The sequence below is a fragment of the Ranitomeya variabilis genome, chromosome 2 (genome assembly GCF_051348905.1).
Source record: "Ranitomeya variabilis isolate aRanVar5 chromosome 2, aRanVar5.hap1, whole genome shotgun sequence".
Lineage (NCBI taxonomy): Eukaryota > Metazoa > Chordata > Amphibia > Anura > Dendrobatidae > Ranitomeya > Ranitomeya variabilis.
The window spans coordinates 327,982,002-327,996,329 of record NC_135233.1 but is presented as its reverse complement, the minus strand read 5'-3'; the positions used below and the strand labels follow the sequence as shown (position 1 = coordinate 327,996,329).

Here is a 14,328-nt window from a genome sequence, read left to right as displayed (position 1 = left end):
TATGGGTAAGAATCTCAACACGTTTCTGGAGACTAAGCTACCTTAATCATCATGGTTAAGGGAGCTTAGTCTCCAGAAACGCGTTGAGATTCTCACCCATATGGTTTGTGCTGAAGTTTGTATCCTCCATGTTTAAGTTTGTGAATAAAGAAAACTTTTTTTCACGGATTCGGTGAAGCTGGACATTTTCTTCTTTTGGATTCTACACGCCTGGACACAGCCGGTCCGTGCTCCCGAAACTCAGCTTATGCATCACGGGTGAGCTGGTTTATATTCCTTCTCTTCAAAATTTAATTTACATGCCTTAAAAAAGAATTATTCCCAATTAAGTGTACTTAACCCAGTGAATAGGCGGAGGCAACTTTACACTGACAACAAGATGTGACTTTTAGGGTTAGTTCTCAATTATCATTGGGAGATCAATTACTAACTACATTTTCTATCACTTTTATTAGTCCAGTAGAGACTCGAAAAATCAGAACTAAGCTGAAAGTTGTGGCATTACTGACATGACAACCAATTGTTACATTCATTCTTTTTCATTAATTATTATTATTAAATGAAATACTTTGTGGCACAGTTGTTAGCATTGAATGGTAGGAGTTGAGAAAGATTGGACTCTCCAATGACTTAAGCCTTCCAAAGAAAAACAGTCACATAAGCATGAAATTTCCTGTGGATTGTTTCATCATTACTTCCTCAATAGTCCATGTCTGTCTTTCGCTCTGTTGTTATTACATTGGAGGGTCCATCAGGTTTCGTTATCTCAGAATCCAGAATGGTAAAAGACTCTATTATAAGTCCACCATGCAACAGATCTGACAGAGCGCTATAGTGTCGATTATAAACGGAATTTGTCAGCAGGTTTTTACTACGTAATATGGCAGCAGCATGATGTAAGGGTTGAAAGCCTGATTGCAGTGATATATCACTTAGTTTACTTGGTATAGTAGTTGTTACAAAATTAGTTTTCCCTTCTGCAGATCTAGCAGAACTCAGTTGTTGATCTGTGTATAACCTCGTCCACAGCACAGCTCTCTGTGTACATCATATAGTAAGAGCTGCTAGCCAGTGGTGGTTGGACTAGGAGGCACAAGGACAGTTGTCCTGTACTGATAATTTCCTGCTGATGAAACACCAATATATTGAAACAGCAAAACACAGACCAGTAAGTGACACATTACTATAATCAGGCTGTCTTCCCCTACATCATGATGCTCCCAGATTAAACAGAAATAAATCTGCTGATGGGTTTCCTTTAACAATGTGGATGTCAATTGATCTTTTGATACTTTTTTCCAATGTTCTACACGTTTGCTTCAAGTTCCTAATATCAAATGTACTGTCTATCAAAACTTTGTGCGTATGACCTTAAACTATTTTAGATTTTCCTTAGACCTTTCTTTTATTTTACCAAAGTGCTTTGAAAGTTGATCTATGAACAGGCCACAAAATTCAAAGTGAAGGTTAAGTAAAGCAACGTTTATCTGTGCCCCAGTCTCACCATATGGCCTAATTCTCACTACACAGGTAAAAGGAAGCCATAGAGGCGGCTATGAAAATACTATGTCTCCTGCTTGCAGGCCTGTCTATAAATCCTGTAACTAAATCATTTTGACTGCTTGATGACTTATTCTTCCACTGTATCATTGGGCCATGCGTATTTATGGCTGTCTGCCCAAATACTATCAACTATTCATACATTTGCTGATATTTTAAGTTGTTACAATAAGCTTAAAGTATATACTCATTATAAAACAGCAACCATTTAGTAATTTATGGTGCAGTTATTATTATTATTTATTATTATAGCACCATTTATTCCATGGTGCTTTACATGTGAGGAGTGGTATACATAAATAAAAACAAGTAGAGTAATCTTAATACAAGTCATGACTAGTACAGGAGGAGAGAGGACCCTGCCCGCGAAGGCTCACATACTACAAGGGATGGATGAGGATACAGGAGGCGAGGGTAGAGCTGGTCGTACAGTGGCTTAGTCGACCGATGGTTACAGCAGGCTGTAGGCTTGTCGGAAGAGGTAGGTCTTCAGGTTCTTTTTGAAGGTTTCCATGGTAGGCGAGAGTCTGATATGTTGTGGTAGAGAGTTCCAGAGTAGGGGTTATTTAAAGATGTATTTCATCTACTATTACAAGAGACGTTTTTATTATGCAGTAATAGAGTCGGGTGAAATTATTCAACTGGAATTGAATTCTACTCAAATTTAAAAATTTAATTAGTTGCGTGTCATTTTCCTTATCCGCAGAGTACTGGCAAAAGGCTAAAAACCAAAAATAGCAATACCCACCTCAGTACTCACTTGTCTAGCAGCCTCCATTTCTTGCTCTTCTCCATATGGTCATCGGTACGTCCTCTGTGCTATGACCTTGGATTGTACACTGTAGACCAGAAGTCCCCAACCTGTGGCTCGCTGGCCCATGATGTGTGGTTATTGGCTGCCTGCTAGCTTGGTGCATTAACACCAGGTCTAGCAAATGAAAATGAAAAGCGACTCGTCAGAATTTTGTGAGTGGCCGTGCGCAAAAGAGAAGATTTGAGTGTTCATATTCTGTCCTTGGGGATTTGGGGATAATTTAAGTATGGTAAACTAGAGACCGGATGATGCTAACTGTCAGAGGAGGTGCTTGAAGCTGCATGCAACAGTGCGGTGTGATTGATGTGAGAATACTGAATGGAGGAATTGTGGGAACCTTTGGATCTTGGTACACAACTTCGGTATGATTTCTGTGGAAAAGCACTGGATTTCATTATACCAATAATGGGAGCTCTGAGAAACACTACTGTAAGGGGGCGGGAGCTGGATGTGGCTTGCAACTCTCTCTTGGACTTAAATGTGGCTCGCGACCCTCTCTCAAAGTTATCAAGGCCAAAAAGGTTGGGGATCACTACTCTAGACTGTCTTGTTGTCCGGCTTTGACTAGGCCTGGGATGTTTCTGAACAATCATTTTATTTACTTATTTTATTCACTTATGTAGCGCCATTAATTCCAAAGCGCTTTACTGACATTATCGGCACTGTCCCCATTAGGGCTTACAATCTAAATTCCCTATTAATGTGTCTTTGGAGTGTGGGAGAAAAATGGAGAACCTAGAGGAAACCCATGCAAACACGGGAAGAACATACAAACTTCTTGATGTTGTTCTTGGTTGGATTTGAACCCAGGAACCCAGCGCTGCAAGTCTGCAGTGCTAACCAGTAAGCCCCTATCATGTTGTAAGGTCGAGGTGACGTTGGGATTCAGTGCTGTAAATAGAAAGAGGAGGACCTACGGAAGAGGGAAGAACTGGAAAGACAATAGTGCAATAGGGTCTTATTCAGGTAAAAATGTATCAATTGATAGGGAGAATTGCTTACCTGGCAGGGTTGTGTGACCACAACTACTTATTACATGTAGATCCAGGCTACTGCAGACCCACAGAGATACCAGGATAACCGATAGTGGAGAATAATAGTTTAATTCACACAGAGACCTGTGTAGAATAAATGCGGTTTATTTGTCAACACATTTTGAAATTACACACTTCTTCTTCAGGACAAACCACAGTCATTCAGGACAAACCACTGTGATTTGTCGTGGAGAAGAAGTGTGTAACCGCATTTATTCTACATCGGTCTCTGACTCAATCCTTCAGCGGTCTTCTCTCTCCAGGCAGTGCGAGAATTAACTAATTGTTTTCCACTATTGGTCACCAAGGACCAACAGAAGACAGTGCGCAGTGACCCTGAGAGGTTAAGTGAGTAATAGCCTTTATGGTCTTACATGTTTTGGGGTCTCTCTAGACCCCAGAGCATATCTAAGGGATATTCAATTTGTGAAGAATAAATTTGCTGCAAATCAAATTTTCCAATATCTGAATGACTTGATAAATTTTAATCTCTTCAGATCATCTCATTTTTAGTTATAACAATAGTCATGCACTGTTCAGTCATAACCAAAAAAAGCCTGACAGGTTATCTCATGACAATGGCACTTGTGAAAGAGTGCGGTATATTAGCCAGCAAGTCTAGATTCAATTCTTCAAGTTCATTTAGTGGAAGTAGGAAATATAAGTAAGTGTCAGTTTAAGTTTCCATAATGTGTTTTTGTTCAGTTTTTGACACTGTGTCAAAAACGCAGCTTAGAAGTAAATGTTTCCCACAATTAGTTTTTGGTGAGTTTTTAAAGCTACAAATTTTCTGCAGCATTTCTGCCCCTATTAACTGGAAATAGGTTACTTGTGTTTTTTTCGAAAATGATTTATGTTTATTTATACATGAAAAACCAAAAAGAGAAAAAAACAGCACAGTCAAAAATATCATAAAACTGTTTGTAAAAAATGCACTAAAAAACACACAAAAAATATCAAGTAGCCTAATTTACATAATAAATATCTATTGACGCCTATGAGATTGAATCATAACCAAAATCAAATACAGATCTACTGGAGGTTCTTGTGCCTGCAAATATTAAGAATGTAATTAGAACTCCAGCTTGCTGTGAATCAGGTCCTAGGTGTCCACAACCCACAATATGATCCTGGGTGTGGTTGTAAGTATGATGATGAATGTAGCTGTCCCTGGCCGATGGTGCACTCCAAATTCTGCATCAATCTCGGAATCCTGCTGCTAGTGATGTTATTGTAATGAAAAAATGTGTAGACCAACTCAAGATCTTATGCATTACAGAAAAAATGTTTTCCTTTGTTTGGGCTGTGGACACCTAGGACCTGATTCACACTAAGCTGGAATTCCAGTGACTTTCATAATTTTTTCAGAAAATCTTCAGTAGATCGGTACTTGGTTTCGGTTAAATATCTATCCCATATGCGCTGATAGTTATTTATTCTTTATGGTTTTATACTTTTATGCACATTTTGTTCGATTAATGTGATTTCAAGCTGCAAGGGTGTTAGGGCTGGCGGAATGCACCAAATAATTAATAAAGATGGAATAAGGTGCGTTCGCAGCCCGGGGTCCACTGTGCAGGGATGATACCTGCTGCTAGGTAATGGCGGACAGCAAATGGCAGTATAATAAAAAAATACATGGGTTAGCTACACCCGGTATGAATGAAGCGAACCCTGTTGCATCACAGGACTGCAATACCGCAGAGGAAACACAAGTATTGAGTCACAGAACTCTTCCCCAAGACGCAGGGTTAGAGTCTCTCTAGACCAGTGTTTCTCAACTCCAGTCCTCAAGACCCCACAACAGGTCATGTTTTCACGATTTTCTTAGTATTGCATAGGCGATGGAATTAATGCTTGAGCAGGTGATGAAATTATCACCTGTGCAATAGGAAAGTAGCCTAAGGGTTCAAGTGAGGTTTCTAAGACAAAAGTTGGGATGGCTAGATGACAGGGTCATAGCCTTTTCAAAATGTTGGATCATTTGTTGTGTTATCAGTATGCAATAATTAATAATGTCACGAGTAATTAACCCTAGACATCAGAAATCTTCATATTAACGTATTGGGGGCCTTTTAGGCCCCCATGCAAATCATATGTAAAAACACACTTATATAACTTTTACAAGTTTATTTTAAAACTGCTAAATAAAATATGATTAGTAAACAAAATTTTAATTATAATTTTTCACCGAAAACACGAAAAAAAAATTTATTTTCAAAATTTCACAGAAACATATGAAAAATGCACAAAAACGCATAGAAATCTATACCAAACTAGCTGCAGCTACATTTCTATTATGTTACTTTTCTATTATATTAGTCTTCCAAACAATTTTGACAAGTTATTTTTTCGGAAGAATGTTCTTTGCAGACATTTACCTTACAAATTGAACAAAATCTCTCAGTTTTCCTTTCTATGTTTCTTGGACACATGAAACAGCTTTTTCTTTTTCTTTCTCCTGGCCATGGAATCATCTGAAACTGTACGCCACACTGTTTTATTGCTTCTTTAGTTTGCTTTAGCAAGCTTTTCACGTCGCTTCACTGTATCATGTGAGGCATTACAAGTTCATGACAAAGGTCCTTCAAAAATAGGCGTCTCCTGTCCTTCCTCCATGCATGGAATTCTGGATGAGTTTCTGTATAAATGATAAATGAATTTAGGGCTGCTACATCAAGCATATTTGAAAAAAGTACTACAGGCCATCGCTTTGTTTGCCTCTTGCATCAATATTCTCCCACCATCTCATCCATTTTTGTTTACACCTCCCTTTGTTTTATTGTAATGCAGGATGATTTCTGGTTTTAATTTTCTGCCATTGCTGTCAATACTGCAATTGTGATGCATGGTACTGAGTAAAATCACTGATTTCTCCTTCTACGCTTTGTAAGATACCAAAGTCGCTTTGTTATTGAATCCAAAGACACTCTCATAAAGTGCTCGCTGACGATTGTGTTTCAGTGCTTCTGGAATTTCTCGTCGGTTTGGCTTGATAGTACCAACAAGTGTAATAGCTTTTAGAAGAAGAAAATTGCCTAGTTCAACATTGGTGAAATAATTGTCCATGGTAATGTTTCTACCTGAATTGAATATTGGAACAGCAAGAGTTTTGACAATTTCAGACCCCAGATCCTTCTGTACTGGTGCACCAACCTCTTTGCCACAGTAGATAACGCCATTTATGCCATAATAGTTTGCAGAATCACACATCCAGAAGATTTTGATTCCATATTTGGCTGGCTTGCTGGGCATGTATTGTATGAACTTGCAGCATCCTCTGAATGGTACAAGTTGCTCATCTACTGTAACATTAGTACTAGGATTGTAAAGTTTTGTGCAATTTTTGATAAATATGTTCCAGATATAACTGATAGGGGCTAATTTGTCTGTTTCAAACCTCATTGCACGTGTTCGCTTATCATCAAATCGAATGTGTCTTCTAATTTTCTCATATCTGTCCATTGACATTGTCACCTTATTGTGTGGATCAAAAAGTGGGTCCAGAAATAATTCTCATATTGAAACATCAAACAATTTTTGACTCTCTGCCAGCAGTAAAAGTCCAATGTATGCATAAAATTCCTGTTTTGAGATATTTTTCCAGGACTTATTTTTTGCAGAAGCGATACGTCTTCCTTCTAGGTTTGAACATAAAAGGACCTTTTCTGCAATATTGTCAGAAAAAAAATACACAATACATCTTTAGGGGAAAAGTAACTGGGACTTCCCACAGCTCCTTGAGCCTGTCTCACAATATTATGGATTGCAGTACGTCCGACTAATGTAGGATTACTGTCCCAAAAAACATTCGTTTTGGATGTTCTACTTATCACTTCTTGAGGATCCACTGTATTCACTTCTTCATCGTCAGAAGAAGAATCACTTGAGGATGTTTGATTCTCTGGTGGCAGGTAGTGTTGAGCATTCCGATACCGCAAGTATCGGGTATCGGCCGATACTTGCGGGTATCGGAATTCCGATACCGAGATCCGATACTTTTGTGGTATCGGGAATCGGTATCGGGATTAATATCAATGTGTAAAAGAAAGAATTAAAATAAAAAATAGGGATATACTCACCTCTCCGGCGGCCCCTGGACTTTACCGCCGTAACCGGGAGCCGATGTACCTAAGAATGCGCGCTTGAAGGGCCTTAGATGACGTCACGGTGCTCTGATTGGTCCGTAGCGGTCGTGTGACCGCTACGGACCAATCACAAAGCCGTGACGTCACCTAAGGTCTTTCAAGCGCTTGAAAGACCTTAGGTGACGTCACTGCTTTGTGATTGGTCGCGTAGCGGTCACGCGACCGCTACGCGACCAATCAGAAGCTGCGGACGTCTTCTAAGGTATTTCAAGCGCTTGAAAGACCTTAGGTGACGTCACGGCTTTGTGATTGGTCGTGTAGCGGTCATGCGACCGCTACGGACCAATCAGAGCGCCGTGACCTCATCTAAGGCCCTTCAAGCGCGCATTCTTAGGTACAACGGCTCCCGGTTACGGCGGTAAAGTCCAGGCTGCGTCGGAGGGTGAGTATATCCCTATTTTTTATTTTAATTCTTTCTTTTACACATTGATATGGATCCCAGGGCCTGAAGGAGAGTTTCCTCTCCTTCAGACCCTGGGAACCATACAGGACACCGTCCGATACTTGGTGTCCCATTGACTTGTATTGGTATCGGGTATCGGTATCGGATTAGATCCGATACTTTGCCGGTATCGGCCGATACTTTCCGATACCGATACTTTCAAGTATCGGACGGTATCGCTCAACACTAGTGGCAGGTACTCATCATCGGACAAAGATAGTTCGCTTTCATCATCACTTTGAAACACAATTGCTTCAATCTCTTGGTCACTCAGACGCTTGGAGGAAGAGTGTGCCATTGCTGACTAGATGTTAGCAAACTAAAAGAAAAAACAATGAACACAATCAGGGTTGTCCACTCTTTGCTTGTGTGTGACACACTGTAAACTGTAAAGTGCCCCCTCCCTCCTCTCACCCTCAGCACCTATTACATTTTATACTTTCTTTTAGGTGTTGTACAATTCTCTGGATTTTTGTAGCTCAATAGCTTTACCCTTTGCAGGCTTCTTAGAATCAGAGAAACTGAAGCTGAATCAGACTTCCTCTCAACATCTTATCTTATCTCAGGTCCTTCACAATTAGCTCACAGTGTATACTGTCCTCATTACTCTCTACACAGCTCAATACTGTGTTCAGAAGGACCTGAGGTGATGTCATGGCCTTATCTCTCCCTCCAAAAATCACATGACATCCTCGTACGGCATTATCCACACCCTGGCCCCTCCACCAGCATTACTAAGTACAAATAAAGAAACTTGAGACACAAACGCTACTGAGAACATGATAAAAAATACATGGGGGCCTAAAGGGCCAACCAATCCGTACATATGTGGTTTTCGCCAAAAAAGCATTGTTATCCGAAATGCCTATGAAAAAAATTACATGAACAACTGGATATTACCAACGATGACATACTTGAGGATTACCTGGAGTTTCAAAATTCTAACTTAAGTAATTTTGCAGATAATAGCAAAAAAGTAAGCATGGGGGCCTAAAAGGCCCCAATATGCATGCTAGGGTTAAAGGAAGGACAACTAGTAATCCAGTGGCATGTCATGAAGGATGAAAGTTGATACACATGGGGGAGAAATGACAAGCCTTTCATTTTGCAAAATTGTTTAATAATGGTTTGAGAAACACGACACAGAATTTAAGGGGTTAACTTGGCCTCCAAATTCCACAGATATCATTTAATTGAAGGATGTGCTAGAAAAACAAGTCCAATCCATAAGTTCTAAACAAATCTGATATACCTTGCAAATAACAGGAATTAAAGAAGCCCTCCTCCCATCAAAGCTTTTATCCTCTCAATATATTGCAGTCATCATATTATATACCACTGTGTACTTACAATTGCTCATTTGCCTTTCTACCCAGTTAATTCTTCTTTTCTCTGCTCTTTGTAAGATCAGGAAGTCTCTTGCATTCATCATTCCTCTCTTCAACTCCTGACCCAGCTGCTCCTCCTCTTCCCCTGCCAGGGACTTTTGCAGGGTAGAGAAACTTCTATTTTCTACATAGAGCTTAGAAGAACTCAGCTATTCAGTGTTTAATCACGTGATGTCATAGATCTAAGGAAAAAGTGAAAAATGAAATGAGTAGAAGGGCCAATTGAGCAATTGTATGTACACAGTGCCATGCAATATGACTATCAAAATATATTAAGAGGATAAAAATGTTGATGGGAGTGCTTCTTTAAGAAACAGGCTTCTAACATCTTGGTGTAAATGCCACGGGATACCTTTAGAGATCTTGTGGTGTCCATGCCTCAATGAGTCAGAGCTGCTTCGATAGCTTCTGAGGAAACAGCACAAAATAAGCCAAGTGGTTTTATTGTTATGGCTGATCGGTCTATGAACAAATATAAATATATAGATATATATAAATGTAGATGTATTAGACAGGTTGAAAAATAGGCAAGCAGCATGAATGTGTGATTTGAAAACAGACAGCAGGCAGCATGGCAGACAGCCAAGAAGACAGACTCAAAAAATATACCTTTTACATACAATTTTTTTTCCCCAAAATTTGCAAGCTCATTCACATAAAATACACAAATTGGAAATGTGTGAATATTTATTAAGCAGACACAAAAGAATAATTTATGGAAATCCGGAATTGAAAGATTGAATAACAAAAAATCCTGAATCTTTAATAAATAAGTCCAACTGAGTATTAGGCACGATCGCAATTACGAAAAAACATTTTAAAATGTAAAGAGGACAGCATGAGTGTAGACTTTTATAAGCCAATCATTTAGGTCCATGGCTTGAATTTAAATATACTTAATTACCAAGAAATATAAGAAAGTTAACAGAATTAAAGATCTGCCAGGAAGGGATAGAAAACACATAAGTAATATTCTGTGCAGTGTACTTTTTTTTGTTACAAACGTTATGTGTCAAAAATTATAATTACAACAGTAATAATCATAATGTCATGTGTATTATTATTACTGAGATTATTTTTTATCACTTTTCAAAATAATTCATTTTAAAATAATATTTTTAAATGCATCATGCTTAGTTGGTTTTTATATAGACATTGTATTTCTACTACTGCAAAAATATTCAAATGGCAAACATCTAAAGAAAATGAAATATCATGCCAAAAACATTTCCATAGGAAAAAGGGAATCAAAAATGCACCAATTTTAGTATAACTTGACCCAAATTGATGCTTCTGAGTTCAGGCCTCTTTTTGTATGCAAGGCCTCATTCAGACTTCAGTATTTTTCAGTGTTTGCATCCGTGTGTTATCAGTGTTTGGTCAGTGTGTCATCACTATTTTTCACGGATGGATAAAGAAATAAATAGATTACAAAGCTTCTCCTGTGCTTTGCAATGCTATACACGGACAGCACACAGATGGCATCCGTGTACGGAACATGTCTTGCATGGATCTATAGACTTGTATTGGTTTCTTTTCATCTGTGATGCCGGAAAAATTGGACATGTCTCTGTCAGCTTTGCACAGACGCACAGTCCATGAAAAAAAAAGGACATGTCAACAGTCACATAAGCAATAATGGGGCTGTGCTATGTTGATGAAAAACACGGAGAGCACACATACAGGTGCTTCACACAAAATTAGAATATCATCAAAAAGTTAATTTCAGTTCTTCAATACAAAAAGTGAAACTCATATATTATATAGAGTCATTACAAACAGAGTGATCTATTTCAAGTGTTTATTTCTGTTAATGTTGATGATTATGGCTTACAGCCAATGAAAACCTAAAAGTCATTGTTTCAGTAAATTAGAATACTTTATAACACCAGCTTGAAAAATAATTTTAAAATCCAAAATGTTCATCTACTGAAATGTATGTTCAGTAAATGCACTCAATACTTGGTCGGGGCTCCTTTTGCATCAATTACTGCGTCAATGCGGTGTGGCATGGAGGCAATCAGCCAGTGGCACTGCTGAGGTGTTATGGAAGCCCAAGTTGCGTTAAGCCTTCAGCTCATCTGCATTGTTGGATCTCGTGTCTCTCATCTTCCTCTTGACAATACTCTATAGTAGGGTTGAGCGAAACGGGTCGTTCATTTTCATAAGTCGCCGACTTTTGGCAAAGTCGGCGTCTCATGAAACCCGATCCGATCCCAGTGTGGGTCGGCCACGTGGAACGCGAACTTGGCGCCAAAGTCGCGTTTCGAATGACGCCTTCCCCGCCATTTTTTTGAGCCAATTAATTGTGGGCAGCGTGATGACATAGGTTCCGGCTCCTGCGGCATCATAGTGCTATGTTACGTTTTCGGACGTAGTAATTTCCGGAGTCAAAAAATAACATATGCCTTGCACGGAGGAGAGAGAGAGAGAGAGAGAGAGAGAGAGAGAGAGAGAATAAAAAAAATAATTTCATTGACATACATTGGGTTTCGTGTTCCGGGTCCGGAACCCGACTTTACAGTAGAATCGGCCGATTCCATACGATCCGACATCCGAGAAGGTCGGGTTTCACAAAACCCACCTCGATCCTAAAAAAGCTAAGGTCGCTCAACCCTACTTCATAGAGTTTCTATGGGGTTAAGGTCAGGCGAGTTTGGAGTATTCCCAAGTTTGAACCAATATTTGGACTGCACTCGGCCATGCAAGTCAATGAGTGCGTGGGGATGACATCTAAGTGCAGTCTGATTTCCACTTACAGTCCGATTTCCATATGCTGATAGAATGGAGAAAATGAAGAATTTTTTTTTCATCTTCTCCTCATCCAAGAGTATCGGAGCACATTCTGATTAAACTCTAACTTGAGTTTGATCAGAGTGTCATTTGATTGACCTGCCCAATTCTATCAGATGAGAGAATCTATGGCCATCTGATGTCCATAGTGTTGCTTATGATGCACCGAGTGTTAAAATTTTGGGCCATAAAAATTACTTAAAGTTACCCAACCGAGAAGTGGTACTAATAGAAAACAATAGCTAAAGATATAGTTTCAAACTTATCATCCAATATGAGCCACTTTTACACTATAAATTTGAACTAATGAACTAAAAAATGTTTAAAACCCTATTTTTTTACATTTTTGATGAAACTGAGATTAAAAAAACTTGTGTGTCACTAGAGGGGTTTTCTACTACTTGTATATTGACGATCTATCCATAGCATAGGTAATCAATATAAGTTTAGTGGGGACTAGCAATGAGCGAACATGCTCGGATAATGTCTTAGGGAATTGTCTGTTAGGCAATCTCCGGCATGTGTTGAGGATATCTAACAGCCACAAATCATGCAGTCACAAGGACTCGAACATAATAAACGAACACGTCCAAATGCTCGTCGAGCTCTGTCAATTGTTTTGCAACTTCTAATGGGTACAACAGAGCAGATCACCTCCTATTCACTAATGAGAGGTGATCTACAGTTCTTAGCAGCAGTCACTAAACAGCTGAACAGTGCGCTTTGTAGGTATCAGATCCCCACTGATCTTACATTGGTCAATATAAATGTAGCGGACAGCTCCAATAAAGAGAAAGTATTGCCAGGCCTATTGTTTAATTTTTTTTTTTGCCAATTTTTTGCTTTTATTTTTTTCTATCACAATCTTTTCTAAAAAAAATAAACCCACAAAAAAGCAAATTTAGAAAGCTTGTAATTTTCACACTTGCATCTGTTCTTATTTTACATGTCTACCTCCAGTGCTTTCAGCAAAATTTTTCACCAGTCTAATTATCATCAGAGGCAGAATTACAATGACAGGTAATACCTGTCATATATTTGCTATTATTTATTTAATGGTCTTTGACTGGGTGGATGAATAATCAGTAGGAAGATCGACCTCATGCAAGCCAAGGTAGGTCCACAAGGGTCTTCGCCACTGTTATGTTGTTTGTATCAAGCCAATAACACCTTTATATATACAGGTGCTTCTCACAAAATTAGAATATCATCAAAAAGTTAATTTATTTCAGTTCTTCAATACACAAAGTGAATCTCAGATATTAGATAGAGTCATTACAAACAGAGTGATCTATTTCAAGTGTTTATTTCTGTTAATGTTGATGATTATGGCTTCCAGCCAATGAAAATCCAAAAGTCATTATCTCAGTAAATTAGAATACTTTATAACACCAGCTTGAAAAAATGATTTTAATATCCGAAATGTTGGCCTACTGTAATGTATGTTCAGTAAATGCACTCAATACTTGTTCTGTGCTTCTTTTTAATCAATTCCTGCATCAATGCGGCGTGGCATGGAGGTGATCAGCCTGTGGCACTGCTGAGGTGTTATGGAAGCCCTGGTTGCTTTGATAGCAGCCTTTAGCTTGTCTGCATTGTTGGGTCTGGTGTCTCTCATCTTCCTCTTGACAATATCCCATAGATTCTCTATGGTGTTAAGGTCAGACGAGTTTGCTGCCAATCAAGCACAGGAATACTGTTGTTTTTAGACAGGTATTTGTCCTTTTGGCAGTGTGGACAGGTGCCAAGTCCTGCTGGAGAATGAAATTTCCATCTCCAAAAAGCATTTCAGCAGAGGGAAGCATGAAGTGCTCTAAAATTTCCTGGCAGATGGCTGCGCTGACTTTGGTCTTGATAAAACACAGTGGACATACACCAGCAGATGACATGGCTCCCCAAACCATCACTGATTGTGGAAACTTCACAATAGACCTCCAGCAGCTTGGATTGTGGCCTATCCACTCTTCACTTTTTGTATTGAAGAACTGAAATAAATTAACTTTTTGATTATATTCTAATTTTCGAGAAGCACCTGTAGGTGATAAAACTGGATCCACCATTTACTATAGGTGATGTCATAGTTCCCTCTGCTGCCCCTCACTTTACAATGACATTTGCACACCCTCATCACATGCTTCAATACAAAAGA

The 14,328-nt window shown here is 39.0% G+C and overlaps 1 long non-coding RNA gene across 1 annotated transcript in view; it reads right to left on the bottom strand.

Annotated features, from left to right (window-relative positions):
* Window positions 1-2,361: 2,361 nt before the first annotated feature.
* Window positions 2,362-14,328, bottom strand: part of LOC143809383 (uncharacterized) — a 465,098-nt gene continuing 453,131 nt past the window's right edge. The window contains exons 3-5 of the long non-coding RNA XR_013222255.1: window positions 9,349-9,568; window positions 5,790-6,049; window positions 2,362-2,488 (exon numbers count right to left, since the gene is read on the bottom strand). This is a non-coding gene — a long non-coding RNA (uncharacterized LOC143809383). The remainder of the gene's footprint in view (window positions 2,489-5,789; window positions 6,050-9,348; window positions 9,569-14,328) is intronic.